A 13,359-nucleotide genomic window follows, 5' to 3' on the forward strand; every position below is an offset into this window, starting at 1 on the left:
ATGGCTTTAACTATACGGACCTTTGTCGGCAAGGTGATGTCTTTGCTTTTTAAGATGCTGTCTAGGTTTGTCATTGCTTTTCTCCCAAGAAGCAGGCGTCTTTTAATTTCGTGGCTGCTGTCACCATCTGCAGTGATCATGGAGCCCAAGAAAGTAAAATCTCTCACTGCCTCCATTACTTCCCCTTCTATTTGCCAGAAGGTGATGGGACCTGTGGCCATGATCTTCGTTTTTTTGATGTTGAGCTTCAAACCATACCAAACTAATTTACACCTTACAAAACTACAATTCCCCACACCCAGAATAAACTGCAATCTCCAGTATTCTTTGTGGAAAGCCATATGCTTTAAACGTATGGAAAGCCAGCCAGAATAATTAAACATGGTTTGAAGTTGCCTTGTTTCTAAACCACAGTTAACACGAACCATACTTTGTCTGGGTTCAAACACCACAAGAAAGGTCTTTCCAATCACCTCCTCGTTGCCACATCAGAGGAGGCAGGAGTATGCAAACCGAAGAGCCTGTGTACAGTATGCTAAATTTACCGTCATGTGGAAAGCAGGCAAATGACTAGCAAAGTTAAGCGAAATAGATGCAAAATTGCTTACATTGCACAATTTATATTGGATGCAGAATTCAGCTTTCCTTGGAACGGAAGTTTGATCACTCTAACACATGCTTCCTAGAAACAGCCCTAAATTGCCACCCACCAAAAAAAAAAGCTGAGTTTGTTGAAAATCTTATTTTCAGATACAAAATTTACAAACCCCCCCCCCCCCCATCTCACAAACAGCAAGTGAGAAGGTACAGTAAATCAGTTTCTCAGCTGTATCACTTCAAACTGTTTCCCTAGAATAAAACCATTCTCCATGCTGGCAAGTTAAGTTTTCTATACACATGGATTTCTTTTGCATGGCACCGTAGTCAAGTCATGAGTATCCCTTCTTTCATAGCTCTCTAGGAAAGCTATGTCTGAACTTCAGTAAAAGAACTTATGAAGGCTGTCTTCTGGAGCACCCCCCCAAAAAAAAAACTGAATAGGGGAATTTGATATATAGGCCTAGGCCTATTGAAAACATATTGTGATCTGATGCTCAGGCAGATTTTCAGAACTGGTTTTGCCGCAGAAAGAAATCCAAGACCTCAGAACTATTCCCTATTTTAGAGACTCCACACGGAGGACGCTCCAGCCAACTTCGGAGTGGTGAAGGCTTCATGAGCAGACTACAATGTTTGCAATCATCTTGCCATGTGCACCAGATAAACTACATGGGAAGTTTTATAATAAATAATAATAATAATAATAATGAAATTTTATTTATACCCCGCCCTTCCCGGTTCAAAAACCGGGCTCAGGGAGGCTACAAAACATTTAAAAACACTTAATTATAAAAGCAGCATAAAATACAGTATAAAAACATGAATAACAATAAAAATCAAAAATCAATTTAGGGGAAATAAGCATTAGATAATCTCCAGGGCTAGCTGGCTGAATTGGTCCTACTTAGGCCAGCGAGGAGGCCAGGAAGAATTAGCTGTGGGGTCTCAGAGTGAGTAATCTTCATAAAAGGGGAGGTGAAGGGAAGAGAAGGGAAAGAAAAGATCAGGCTGAATTCAAATTAAAGGCCAGGCGGAATAGCTCTGTCTTACAGGCCTGACGGAAGGAGGTTAAATCCTGCAGGGCCCTAGTCTCCTGGGACAGAGCATTCCACCAGGTCGGAGCCATCACTGAAAAGGCCCTGGCCCTGGTGGAGGATAGTCTGACTACCTTAGGGCCTGGGACCTCTAAACTATGGTTATACATTGACCTTAAGGTCCTCTGCGGGGCATACCAGGAGAGGCGGTCCCGTAGATACGATCTACGCACACAATCATGCAGTAATGTATTTCTAACATTGCAGCCCCGTTCTGGAAGACTACCGGAGAGAAATTATCTCTTTCCTCCTAGGGAAATTCACAGCACAACAACAGCTTGAATCGGCTTTCGCTGAGATTCCTGCATTACAGGGAGTTGGACTAGATGACCCTAGGTCCCTTCCAACTCAAAGATTCTATGCTTCATGAAAAATAAGAGTTTGCTTTGGTGAAATCTCTGGTCTGGATGACGTATTGCCCTATAGTTGGGTGAAGAAACTGGAGCCTCCAGGAAAGCTATTTTAATTGCACACCTTAGTGTCTTTTTCCTTTGGGACACTAGACACAGGGCTGTTCCAGACTGTCGCTGTTTTTGGCTGGGATTCAATAACCACCTACTAGCAAATTCAGGTTGTGCAATTATAGAAGGCCTAGTTTTTCAGCACCTGTATATGATCACGAAGTTTAACCAATCCCATTAACACAAGAAATTTTGCCTTGTGGAACGCTCTCCCAGCAGATGTCAAGGCAATAAACAACTATTTTACTTTTAAAAGACAACTGAAGGCGGCCCTGTTTAGGGAAGTTTTTCATGTCTGACACTGTATTGTTTTTAATATTTGGTTGGAAGCCGCCCAGTGTGGCTGGGGAAACACAGCCAGATGGGCGGGGTACAAATAATAAATTATTATTAACAAGCAACCAGAATCCTACCTATTCGTTGCACCTTTTTATCCATTTAGGGCTTTGAAGGTCAGCACCAACACTTGAATTGTGCCCGGAAACGTACTGTGTTGACAACCAACCTGACCCTGTTGGCTGTGGGATCCAGACAGGCTTTCTTCCCATTTGATGACAAACAGTGAATGTGCTTCAGAGAAATGGCACAGCGAGGTCCCTCAGGGATGAGATTGGCATAAGCATTGAGTTGAGTCATGCTTGAGATGGATCACATTAGAGGCTGCCTGGATGCACAGACAGTCCACTTGCCCAGTCATGGGGACACCCTGGCTCTATAAAAGCAGGACGGTCAGCACAAGGAACTACATGGCACAGACAGTGTCTTGTAGGCCACAGTGCACTCTTCATTCTTCTCAGTGCCCCTTCAAAGCCTCCACTCTTTTGGTTTTGTCCATCTGCCTTCTCTTCTTTACTTCTCCAAATTCAGATACATCCTCCCACAGCCCAACCAAAGCAAAGTTTGGGTGGTCTGGCAAAATGATCACTGAATGGAAAACAGGGGGACTTAGAAGACAAAGACAATGGCCATCCCTAATCTCTTTTTTAAAAAATAAAATATTTATTTGGTTTTTCAGATTACAATTTTACAATCACAAATCCAACATAGAAACAAGATTTCAAAGAATCTCCTGGACTTCCCTGCTCCCCTTTGTGGGTCCTATTGTTGATCATTTCCTCCTGCATCTTTTATGATAATCCAAATCTTTTAACTCTCCATTGTGTCCAAAATTCACCATTAAACTACAAGTGTCATTCCAATCCTACTAACGATTTTAATTGTTTACATTGATTTTTAAGATAAATTATAATTTTTTCCCATTCTTTATTAAAATTTTGGGCTTCCTGATTTTTTATTCTTCCGGTCATTTTAGCCATTTCGGCAGAATCCACCAACTTGATCAGCCATTCTTCCCTGGTTGGGACTTTATCTTTTTTCCATTTCTGGGCCAATAACATAGGGATAGCCAATGGTTATTGGCCATCCCTAATCTCAATACCAAACTGAGAAGCAACCTTCGTTGAAGGTATCTTGTAAGGTTATGAGGCTAAATATCAGCCAAGCACTCAAACCACAACGTATGGCAAAAATTAACATTAATCACTTTTGCAAGCTCTGCCCTATCATTTTCCCACTCTCCTACGTGCACAGAAGGAACAAGATCCAATTATTATTATTATTGCTTCAATATGGCATGTCTCATGCTGCAAGGACTCATTTCCGCTGAAGACTTTAAGATCTAATTGCCAAGGCTGTTCTTCTTGACATTCAACCTTTTTTGTTGATCATTTTGCCCTGTTCTCTCAACGGAGCACTGTCCCACCCTAAACTGTTTGTACACTTGTTTAGAGCCACACACCCATTTAAATGTTATTAGGGACACACCAAATTGCAGGCCATACTTAGTCAAGCAGACTGCAATGGCTGTGTGAAATTTTTCTAGCATAAATCAGCACCTGCAACCCTTTGAATTTCTTCCACATGCACTGTGGCCTTCTTGGGTGATAATGCCAAATGGCCTCAATGTGGCCCCAATGATCAGTTTCTAGAAGAAGAAATCTCACATCTCCTCGGAAGAAACACTAGTCAGGAAGGAATTCCTCCAGTTCTCCAGTGTGTGTGTGTGTGTGTGTGTGTGTGTGTGTGACTCTTTGTAATTACACAGAATAAAGCTAGGCAATATATTTGTGCTAGACAATTTCTTCAAACAGTAGGCTTTAGGTTCCACAGGTGTAAACCTGAAATGGGGTGCCCCCCCCCCCCCAGCAATAACAGTTGCTTCTCACTGACCCTAATATTTCATCTGCTGTTACGATTTATGGCTTTGTGGTTTCAAGCGCTTAAACCAAATTACAGTGTACGGCCATATCAGAGGGCAGCTGTAGCTTTCCCCAGAAAGAACATGCTTTCGTGTATTAATGTGCTAAGTAACAGTGCCGTTCTTTCAGAAAACAGATTTTAAAATTGTTTCCCATCTGTACAAAACAGTGGAAAGATTGTGGTGTGCCACACTGGTGTGGCAGAAGAGGATGGCAAGCATGGCAGGAAGATTCACTGACAATCAGAGAAACATTTAAACATTTCAGTATACTATTTTACACATCACTTGGGAAGACAGGAGAACTAATGCCAGTGTACTGGTAGAAGCAAAAATCACCAATGTGAAAGCGGTGATTCTTCAACACTGACTTCATTGGACTGGTCATGTTGTGCAGATGCCCGATTATCATCTTCCAAAAAGCAACGGCTCTATTTCAAATTTTAAAATGGAAAGCGTAACGCTGGTGGTCAACAAGAGAGGTTGAAAGACACTTCCAAGGCAAATCTTAAAAAATGTAGTATAGACACCAACAACTGGTAAATACTGGCCTGTGAGTGCTCCAATTGGAGAACAGCCTTCACCAAAGGTGTCATGGGCTTTGAAGACGCTCGAACTCAGGACAAAAGGGAGAAATGTGCTAAGAGGAAGGCATGCTTGGCAAACCCTCACCATGGTCAGCTCCTGCCCGGAAACCTATGTCCCCACTGTGGAAGGATGTGTGGATCCAGAATTGGCCTCCACAGTCACTTAGGGAGTCACTGCTAAAACCGTATTCATGGAAGACAATCTTACTCGGCTATGAGTGATCGCCGAAGAAGAAGAAAAAGACTATAGTATCAAAATAATATTTTATTTGCAGAATATGGTTAGATATATTTTCAACATGAGAGCAAGACCTAAAAGTGATACTGAAGTCAACCCTAGTTGGGATCCAGAATCGCCATTTGAACAGAGTGCTGGAGAAACACCTGTTTATATTTTGAGAATAAGTCATGTTCTTGCGTAGCTGCATTGTCTTATACTTTCTGGATCATAGAATCATAGAATCAGAGTTGGAAGAGACCACAAGGGCCATCGAGTCCAACCCCCTGCCAAGCAGGAAACACCATCAGAGCACTCCTGACATATGGTTGTCAAGCCTCTGCTTAAAGACCTCCAAAGAAGGAGACTCCACCACACTCCTTGGCAGCAAATTCCACTGTCAAACAGCTCTTACTGTCAGGAAGTTCTTCCTAATGTTTAGGTGGAATCTTCTTTCTTGTAGTTTGGATCCATTGCTCCGTGTCCCCTTCTCTGGAGCAGCAGAAAACAACCTTTCTCCCTCCTCTATGTGACATCCTTTTATATATTTGAACATGGCTATCATATCACCCCTTAACCTCCTCTTCTCCAGGCTAAACATGCCCAGCTCCCTTAGCCGTTCCTCATAAGGCATCGTTTCCAGGCCTTTGACCATTTTGGTTGCCCTCCTCTGGACACGTTCCAGTTTGTCAGTGTCCTTCTTGAACTGTGGTGCCCAGAACTGGACACAGTACTCCAGGTGAGGTCTGACCAGAGCAGAATACAGTGGCACTATTACTTCCCTTGATCTAGATGCTATACTCCTATTGATGCAGCCCAGAATTGCATTGGCTTTTTTAGCTGCCGCGTCACACTGTTGGTTCATGTCAAGTTTGTGGTCAACCAAGACTCCTAGATCCTTTTCACATGTACTGCTCTCAAGCCAGGTGTCCCCCATCTTGTATTTGTGCCTCTCATTTTTTTTGCCCAAGTGCAATAATTTACATTTCTCCCTGTTAAAATTCATCTTGTTTGTTTTTGCCCAGTTCTCTAATCTGTCAAGGTCGTTTTGAAGTGTGATCCTGTCCTCTGGGGTGTTAGCCAGCCCTCCCAGTTTGGTGTCATCCTCCCAGTTTGGTGTCATAGTTTGGATGTCCCAGGATCCTTTCATAAAGTAGTTGTGTTCTATGTTTTAAATCAAGTACTGCTAGGAGTTGTTTCTTTTTGTTTTCAAATGTATTCCTTATCCATAAAAATTTGGTTTGAAAGTGTGCCCCAGAGGAAAAAAATAGGGGGACCACTGGTATAGAACAAGACGTTCCAAAACAGCAAATCTCATAGCAAAATTCCCATCATTATGATGAGAGGAATACACGGAAGAAAGAATACTCTGCCGCAACTTCACCAACCTCGTGCTTTCAAGTTTGGGACTCCACATTGCATCATCTCTCACCACTGGCTACAATGGCTGGGGTTGATGGAGCTGCCATGCACCAGCATCTGGGAGGGCACTAAGTAAAGGTAAAGGACCCCTGGGTGGTTAAGTCCAGTCAAAGGTAGCTATGGGGTTGCAGTGCTCATCTCGCTTTCAGGCCAAGGGAGCCGGCGTTTGTCCACAGACAGCTTTCCGGGTCATGTGGCCAGCAGGACTAAACCGCTTCTGGTGCAACAGAGCACCGTGACGAAAACCAGAGCGCACGGAAACGCCATTTACCTTCCTGCTGCAGTGGTACCTATTTATCTACTTGCACTGGTGTGCTTTTGAACTGCTAGGTTGGCAGGAGCTGGGAGCTCACTCCATCGTCGGGATTCGAACCGCCAAACTTCTGATCGGCAAGCCTAAGAGGCTCAGTGGTTTAGACCACAGCACCACCTGCATCCCATCTAGAGGGTACTAGTCTTATGCAAGAGCTGTTGGGAGACCTGCATCTTTGTGTTGGCAGGTGTGGGGTAATGGCAAAATCTCCAAGTATAACCCTTTACTTTTCTGTATAGGAGTAAATGGTAATAAATCACTTACAAAAGAGGGAAACATGGGATGAGGGCTAAACCAACCACTACTCCATTGAGATTCCAATTACTGCCATGTAGCTTCATCCAGGTTTCTGTTTCTTAATCACACTGGTGCATGACAGAATCTTGGAAATTCTGGCTTTTGTTAACCAAAAATCTACAAAGTACCGCCAATCTGAGTGTACTGCTTTGTAAGGTGAAAGGTCCCTATCCTTGAAAACCACAGAATTTAAATTATCTCACAGGCAAGAAGGAGGAAGGAAGAGACAAGGATTATGCAAAAGCAGTGAGTCAATGCCATTGCGTGAACAAGGGAAGGAGGCGGAAGCGTTTATGGAAGTAGGTTTGAGATAACACATGAAAGACGGTTGTTGACAATGTGTTTCTTAAGACAAGCCTCGCCTGCCCTTGAAGCAAGTTCAACAAGTGATCAAACAGGTAGAGCTGATTGAAGAACTTGAAGTTAAGGGAGTGGAAATGTACCAAAAGCTAGAACATTGGGCAAGGACGTTGGGGGGGGGGAAAGCAGGGTGGGGGAAGTTCATACAGGGACCTGAAAGAAAGGGTTTCCTATTAGACGCTGCCAAGCCCAACTCAAAAGGTGTGCACGTTGATTTATAAAGCCCTAAACAATTTAGGACCTAAATTCTTGAAGTGGTGTCTCACTCTCTACCAGCCTGCCCATATACCAGAAGGGAACACCTTTCTGACTTGTTGGGGGGTGAAGCCCATCGCACTGTGACACAAATAATAATAATAAAATAATAATAATAATAATTTATTATTTATACCCCGCCCATCTGGGTTTCCCCAGCCACTCTGAGCGGCTTCCAACAAAACACTAAAATACAATAACCTATTAAACATTAAAAGCTTCCCTAAACAGGGCTGCCTTCAGATGTCTTCTAACAGTTTAGTAGTTGTTCTCTTTGACATCTGGTGGGAGGGCGTTCCACAGGGCGGGTGCCACTACCGAGAAGGCCCTCTGCCTGGTTCCCTGTAACTTGGCTTCTCGCAGCGAGGGACCTGCCAGAAGGTAAGAGTCTTCTGGCGGTTCCCTCGCTGCGAGAAGTAAGAGTCTTCTCTTCCACTGGAGGTATAGCTGATGCCTTCACTATTTGGCTTTTGGTACCAATTTAAGACATACCTCTTTCCCTTTTGGAAGGAGCTAGCAAAATTAGGCCAGCTGTAATGAACCGATGTCCATCTGAGGTATTGTTATTTCATATTTTAAAGTAGTTGTTATTTTGAGGTTTCGGATTGCAAACCACCTTGGGATCACAACTGACGTACCGTTTAAAGATCAAATAATAAACAGATAAAAATGGGGGTTTTTTGTTTTTAAAAAACCCTGTATTTCCACCAGCATGTTTGTGGACATCTTCTGATTTTGCTTATTTATTTACAGGATGGAATTAGGCTGCATGAAGTCTAAAGATTGCAGGATACTCCTGCCTGCATACTCATATCTGAAACTCACATGGCTAAGGATTTCTTTTAAGGTAAAAAAAAGTAAAGGTAAAGGACCCCTGGACGGTTAAGTCCAGTCAAAGGCAACTATGGGGTTGCAGTGCTCTTCTCACCAGTGTCTGTCCACATACAGCTTTACTTCTTTCTTTTAAACAGGTCCCTAGTTCTTGAGACAAATTGAGAGAGCATAGCCGGTACCTAAAAGTTATCAGCAGGCAGAAAAAGACCCTAAATGTTCAAAATGCCTTCATTGGATAAACTTTGCCTCTCAGAGTTAGGGTGAATTCAGGTAAGTTATATGTGGATTTTCACCATGAGAACGGTTGAAGAAATCTTACACAAATTGACAGATGTTATTTCACAGACCAGGTGACCATGTAAATGAATGCATTCTCTCACACACCCTGACCTTAATTCAAAATTATCATGCTGATTTCTGCTGAAATTCTTTGTGTTTACTTTAAGAGTGATTCCACCTGAATCTGCTGGAGTTTACGTCTGAGTTTATGCGTAACATCAAGCAGTAAGGCCAACTTACCTAAGGGTAAGCCCAGCTGAGTTAAGTAAGACTTACTTCTAAGTAGACTTGATTCAGATTGCATTGTAACATATGAAATCTGGAGAAGCTGTCTACCTCTCTTTCTACAAGCTTTCGTTACAATCGGGTTGCAATATAATGAAAGTTTACATCTGGTGGCTGGTTTCTGACATTTTTGCTGACATTTTTGTTCCAACTGGTTCAACAAGGATCAACTTTGTATTTTTGCGATGCAAGATCTTTGCTGTAGGGCAAAGTAACCAGTAACGCATCTTATCTTGATTTTTGTATTTTGTGTAACTTTTTCCTTTTCTTCCACCTGAAACGGTGTTCTCACCGGCTCCCGTATCTCTTGCATAAGCTTCACATATATGTAAGCTTGCTAAAGTTGCAGAGATGGAGTCCAGTTTGTTAAAAGCAGCCACAGGACAATGTGTACAAAGGAAGGGTAAGCAAAAGAACTGGTAGGAAATATGCCATTTGCATAGCTTCCTGGCACTGCAGGTATTTTAAAGAAACAGACACCATAACTATGCATGTAACAACCTGGTAACCCTAAATAAAATGCTTAATTCAGGCATCCTTTATATTTCAAGCCATATAATTCAAAGCTGAGATGACTATTTGAGGTGCAGCTATATGCACTGATGAACAACCTGATCTCATGAACAACCATCCTATTTACTGAGGCTAAATCACACATGTGTATCTGAAGAAGTGTGCATGCACACGAAAGCTTATACCAAGAACTAACTTAGTTGGTCTTTAAGGTGCTACAGGAAAGAATTTTTTACTTCGACACATGCTAGGATATTTATGCACCAGAAAAAAGTCTTACGGCCATACAGTATATTTTTGTCCACTGATTTAATAAAACCCAGCAAACATCAAGATGCATGGCAGCCAAAGTTAAGCATTTTTAAGCCTTGTTGATTTCAAAGGCAAAGGTTTAAGCGTGTGCTTAATTTTACCATTCAGACTAACAGGACTGGAAACAACTGCAGCCGGATTGTGACCATGCGACTTCACTCTTTAAGGCCGATTCCAACTGATCCTAAGAACTATTCCACACCCCTTACACGTCTTTAGAGCAGCCATGATGCTGAAACAGATCTACTTGCGAACAAGTGCAAGTAGCATAAATGTGCGCCTTTCCCAATTCCCCTCTGTGTGTGTGTGTGTGACATGTATACTGCAAACAGCAACACAGGAACAAAATGAGGAACTAAAAGCACGACTCCAATGAGGTATTGAAAGCCCTCTGTTTGCCCACCTAGAGTAGTATCCATTGAACCAGTCTTTGTCTAGGACAGAGCCTTCCAAACTATGTGTCACGACACATTAGTGTGTCGGCCGCAGTGTGTAGGTGTGTTGCGGGAACACTCCCCGCGGGGCTAGAAAGGGAGCGAGCAGCCCGCCAGTTTGCTAGTAAAACTGAATTACAGTGGTACCTCGGGTTAAGTACTTAATTCGTTCCGGAGGTCCGTTCTTAACCTGAAACTGTTCTTAACCTGAAGAACCACTTTAGCTAATGGGGCCTCCTGCTGCCATCGTGTTCTCATCCTGAAGCAAAGTTCTTAACCCGAGGTACTATTTCTGGGTTAGCTGAGTCTGTAACCTGAAGCGTATGTAACCTGAAGCGTATGTAACCCGAGAACTACTGTACTCTGTCACGAAATGATGCACGTTTAAAAAGTGTGGCACCGACATGAAAAATTTGGAAAGCTCCAGTCTAGGGGCAAATGAATGTTTGCAATTCCACGGATACGTTTGTGGTATTTAATACAAAATTCAGGTTTCCAAGAGCAGCTTTCTTTTCTTTAAAAGCAAGTTTCCAGTCCTTATGGTAACGTGGGAAATAACTGAAATAAATAACTAAGTAAGTAATATAAACAGCTGCATACTTCTCCAAAAGACTACCAGAAGCAGTATATATCTAAGTCATAAAAATCTGCAGAACTAGACAGAATAAGAAATTATGCAACTGGTATATCAATGTAGCTATTGTGGCTAAAGTTAAGGCTCTTATTTTCAATGACCTTAGTCACCAATATACAGTGGTGCCTCGCAAGACGAAATTAATTCGTTCCGCGAGTTTTTTCGTCTTGCGGTTTTTTTCGTCTTGTGAAGCACAGTGTCGGAAAAGTTTTGGAAAAGCTTCAAAAATCACCAAAGTCTTCAAAAACCTCAAAAAAGGCTACCACACCGCTTGCTATGAGTTGCTCCTCGAAGTCAAGTCACAACTGTACAGTGGTGCCCCGCAAGACGAATGCCTCGCAAGACGGAAAACCTGCTAGACGAAAGGGTTTTCCGTTTTTGAGTTGCTTCGCAGGACGAATTTCCCTATGGGCTTGCTTCGCAAGACAAAAATGTCTTGCGAGTCTTGAGATTTTTTTTTTCGCTTTTCTCCCCTTTATCTAAGCCGCTAAGCCTTTAATAGCCTTTTAGCAGCTAATCCACTAAGCCGATAAGCCTTTAATAGCCGCTAAACCGCTAATAGCGCTAATCCGTTAAGCCGCTAATAGGGTTGCTTCGCAAGACGAAAAAACCGCTAGACGAAGACACTCGCGGAATGGATTAATTTCGTCTTGCGAGGCACCACTGTATTAACGGTTTTAAGAAAAAGGAAACAAACTTGCAAGACGTTTCCGTCTTGCGAAGCAAGCCCATCGGGAAAATCGTCTTGCGAAGCAACTCAAAAAACCAAAAACCCTTTCGTTTTGCGAGTTTTCCGTCTTGCGAGGCATTCGTCTTGCGAGGTACCACTGTATACCGGGTTGATCTTCTATTGAGTTGTCCACCACAATGACAATATCTCCTTTTTGCTTAGCCTCTGTCAGTTCAGACCTCATCAGTTTATAAGTAAAAATCTTCCCCCATCACAACCTGCATCATGTCACACTTACAAGCACTGAACCTCATTTGCTACTGTTTCCCATTCACCCAGGTTTGGAGAGATCCTTTCAGAGCTCTTCCCAATCTGCCCTTGCTGTCCACAAAACTGGCCACTTCACTATTCATCCTCGACGCCAGATTACTGGTTGAAAAATAAAAGACTATCAGTCTCAACTGAGATCTTTTCGTAGGGGAGCATTACTCTCTGTTTTGAGAACTGTCTGCTTACTCCTATCCTCAGCTTTCCATTATTTTTAACCACTTACTGACGTATAAGAGCACCCGTTCTTGCACCCCAAGACGGCGAATGCTCAGGAATCTCTGGTGAGGCACTTTGTAAAAAGGATATTTTCAAAAGTCCAAGTATATGACCCCTTTGAGATTGTCTCTATTGACACACTTGTTGACACTCTCAACAGCCACACTGGTGACATAACACTTCCCTTTGCATAAACCATGCTGCTGTTTCCTCAGCAAGACTTGTTCCTCTATATACTTAATGATTCATCTATATCGGGGTCAGTAAACTTTTTCAGCAGGGGGCGGTCCACTGTCCCTCAGACCTTGGGGTGGGGGATGGACTCCATTTTGGAAGCAAAAATGAACGAATTCCTATGCCCCACAAATAACCCAGAGATGCATTTTGAATAAAAGGACACATTCTACTCATGCAAAAACACGCTTATTCCCGGACTGTCCACGGCCCGGATTTAGAAGGCGATTGGGCCGGATCTGGCCCCTCGTTTGCCTACCCATGATCCATACAGTGGTACCTCTGGATACGAACGGGATCCGTTCCGGAGCCCCGTTCGCATCCAGAAGCAAACGTAACTAGCGACTGAAAGTCTGCGCATGCGTGCGTCGCTTTCTGCCACTACTGCGCATGCGCGTGACGTCATTTTGAGTATCTGCGCATGCGCGAGCAGCTAAACCCGGAAGTAACGCGCTCCGGAGCGCAACTCGAACGTGCTCAACATGAAGCATATTCAACCCGAGGTATGACTGTATATCTAGATCAGGCATTAAGGTAAGTGGATTATAATTTCCTGGTACCCTCTTTGAAAAAATGAGCATCATGCTGACTACATTCTAATCCTCCAGTAAGGAACCCAGCATTACTGATAATTGCATGTTATTTGTAGGAGATCAGCAACGTCACATTTCAGTTCTCAAAGAGCTATCAGGTCTACGCCAGCTGGAATGTGGCTTGTGCACTTTTAATCTGTCACCCAGTTCTAGAACCTTCCT

The 13,359-nt window shown here is 43.0% G+C and overlaps 1 protein-coding gene and 2 long non-coding RNA genes across 3 annotated transcripts in view; 2 read left to right on the plus strand and 1 right to left on the minus strand.

Moving 5' to 3' along the window:
* The window catches only part of NIBAN1 (niban apoptosis regulator 1), a 98,703-nt gene that overhangs the window by 79,596 nt on the left and 5,748 nt on the right, over positions 1-13,359 (minus strand). The window lies entirely within an intron of this gene.
* LOC308480654 overlaps positions 1-13,359 on the plus strand; it is a 635,674-nt gene that overhangs the window by 9,465 nt on the left and 612,850 nt on the right. The gene's annotated exons all lie outside the window — the stretch shown is intronic.
* LOC308480688 lies at positions 8,838-10,374 on the plus strand. Its single transcript, XR_013988231.1, has 3 exons — positions 8,838-8,967; positions 9,144-9,222; positions 10,195-10,374. It is a non-coding gene; the product is annotated as an uncharacterized lncRNA (long non-coding RNA).

The sequence above is a fragment of the Podarcis pityusensis genome (assembly GCF_964106645.2).
Source record: "Podarcis pityusensis genome assembly, chromosome: 6".
Classification (NCBI taxonomy): domain Eukaryota; kingdom Metazoa; phylum Chordata; class Lepidosauria; order Squamata; family Lacertidae; genus Podarcis; species Podarcis pityusensis.